Source organism: Trachurus japonicus, chromosome 21 (assembly GCF_045865225.1).
Source record: "Trachurus japonicus isolate A0001 chromosome 21, Traja_1.0".
NCBI lineage: Eukaryota > Metazoa > Chordata > Actinopteri > Carangiformes > Carangidae > Trachurus > Trachurus japonicus.
Window position 1 is genome coordinate 7,335,804 of NC_140927.1, and position 3,245 is coordinate 7,339,048.

Here is a 3,245-nt window from a genome sequence, read left to right on the forward strand (position 1 = left end):
CCTCTACAGCGGGAGCCTTCTAAAACTGTCTGCTGTCAATTTTCTGTTAGTCTAATCTGTTACAGAGGCATGACTTGCCTTCTGTTGTCAGGGACACCTAATCCTTATCTCCACAGATCCGGGATTTGACTTCTCATATCCCTTTGTCTCAGCAGGCTAGACTTGTTGCTAACAAAGCGCCTATGTGTCAATTCCCTGGAGCTGCCCCTCACTGCTGACACACACACACACACACACACACACACACACACACACACACAGGAAGCCCAAAGAGAGCCCCCATAGCATCACAAATTCCCTGATGAGCACAAATGAAATCTCTCTGTTGGCGATTAGCCTCTACGTATGTGAATCTGAGAGAGAATTTTAAATAAAACAGATTCAATCTTTGAATGAGTTTGATTCTGTTCGACACTGAATAATGCATATTCATTGCATTGTGTGTGTGTGTGTGTGTGTGTGTGACTGACTTGACACATGTTATGAGCTGCATCCTGTGTCAGTCTGATTTAGCTGTGTCTGTGTTTATAAACATTTAAAGAAGAATGACAGAGAATCACAGACATTACCACGGCGACTTGAGGTGGTTACCACGGCGATAGGGGCCCCCCAGGCTGAGACAGACAGAAACGTGGAGAAAAAGAGCGATTTTCTGCCTCTGCACTGGTCTCGCAAAAGGCTTAGGGTGACAAAACGGTAACGACCTATCAGAACAAAACACAGATCAACGTTGCTCTAAGGACTTCCTGAAAAATGTGTTACGATTTGGTGTTTCTACAGTAAATATTTTGGAGACGCTGGCAGTTTTAAAACATCGGTCCGTTCTGCTTCTCTCAGAAAATCTTTGTATTGGAGTCAATGACTGCGTTTACATGCACTTCAGTACCCCAGTTTTAATCGGATTTTTTAAGTACCCCGTTTTTTGATCAAATTCGGGGTATGGTGTTTACATGAACTTAGAGAAACCCAGTTATTCAATATCCCTGTATACATGATAAATACAGTATCCCGGTTTCTTATTACTGCGTCTTATGTGTGTTTCATGTTTGTGTGTTTCATGTTTGTTTACAACAGGAAGCGCAACTACTAGGAAATATGTAGGTCAGAAATTCATTGTAAAACGTGCATTTATTGATGTAAAAGTGGTGATTTCTGTACACACGTTAGGTGACAGAGCCTCCATGCAGGCAGCACTGCTCTCTGTCCAATGCACACATGAAGCTTCACTTTTCATTCAAACAAACTTCTGCTACTGCCACAATTGTTAGATTTCATCAATGAGACCAGCATTTATCTCCTAAAAAGAATATAATCAGCCAGCAGTAAACATCTAAAAACCTACGGGTAAGTTAATCAGCGATCGTTTTGTCCCCCGAGATGACGGAGTAGGCTGGCCGACCGAGCACGTCAGGAGACGGGGTTGCTGTCTCTGTGATGTCCCGGTCACAGCTCACACACAGGGAGCTTCACTCCTCCGGAAAACGTCGTAGCAAACTTGTAAACAGCCGTCATTTGGATAAACCGACCGCACATTGGGGATCTAAACAGTTACTTTCTCGCATGAAAAAATATTAAAACTTAATAGTTTCCTCGTTGCTCCAGAAATGCACTCTTGTTGTCGCCGCCATTTTGTTAGTAACTTACAGTAACGGTTACGTCAGTTGGCTGAGCGGCTTTCAGATATCGGGGTACGGTGTTTACATGCTCCAGTATCATGGTTTCTTTCGGAGTTCTCCAGGCAGCAAAATCGGGTTTCTCAAAATCGGGATATGAGCTTATCCTGATTTCTGGAATCAGGAAATGGTGTTTACATGCGCAAACGCAAAAACGGGGTACTTAAAAAATCCGATTAAAACCGGGGTACTGAAGTGCATGTAAACGCAGTCACTGAGGAGCAGAGACAGACGTGGCCGCACTCAGAGGCTGATAATTCAAATTCTGTTAGTCTCTCTGATATTTTGAGCACATGATGAGAGACAGAACAAGTTTGTCTATAAATTAGGTAAAAAAATCATGCGTGTAGAGTGTAAATTGTGGCCGGGACGAGTGTGGAAAGAGAAAAAATCTGTAATTTTTCTGGGCTTTCTCTCACTCACTCTGACACAAACATTCTGTGCAATACACACCCATTATAATCTCATAATTTCTCCAAAAATGATCATGGTCATTGATCAGGGATTGATAAAAAAACTATATGACCTATCAAAACGTGGAATAATACACCAATACACAAGACTTGTGTCTGTTTAAAGTTCAAATGGAGTCTCTAGGTGAAAGTATGCCTGAGCAGTAGACGTTTGAAAAACTCCAATGATTGGTCTTTTTCGCTCTTTTTTTTTCGCCCGTCCCATTGACTTCAATGCAAAATTTTGCGCAGTTTTTCATTTGTGAACTGTTGAGAAAAGTAATAGCATACCGATCCCGATAAAGACGCACGTTTTGATATATAATTTGTCCTGCAACTCGAGGAGTTCCTTCAAGGAAAGGGGAAATGTTGTGTTGCGCTATGCAGATGTGAACATAGAAGCTGCTGCAGGAATGTGTGTTACATTGTAGATGTGGTTGCTGTGAGAAGGGTAGAAGACGAGTGAATAAAGCGTGTAAGACTGAGGCACAGAGAAGCTCTCCAGCTAGGTTTTGTTTTTGTTTTTTTGTTTTTTACAAATGTTACCACAGCCACCCTGAACACTGAGGACCCATCCCATTCACTCTACCACTCCTTTCAGTTGCTGCCACAGCTGCTACAAGGTCCCACTGGCCCAATGAACATCTACCAGAAATCTTTCACTCCCTCTGCCGTCACTACTCCGAATAATATGAATAAGAAACATTGTAATTTTTTAAAATCTGTTGCTGTTTCATACTGTTCCCCCCCCCACCCCCCTTATGTTTTTGATGTGCTCTTAAAGGTGTTTCAAATGTGAACTCTGTGAGCCTCGTCAATTTGAATTGCTATCACCGTTTGGGACAGTCTACCAGTTCATTTCTATACCGCTTATCCTGCACTAGGGTACCCAAAGTCAGTCTACCAGTATCTAAAAAAATAAAAATCCAAGTGTAAAGTGTGGATGGAAATGTGAAAGTAAAGTATTAGCCTACAGTCTATATTCCTGGGAGAAGTTACATCTTTAAAGCAGAAGTAAGCGATCCGGTCGTTTTGGCTAATGCTGCGTTCCAGGCAGGCTTTTGAAACCGTAAGTTACAGCTTCAAGTCACGACTTACGACTTTGTAGCGTTCCAGGCAA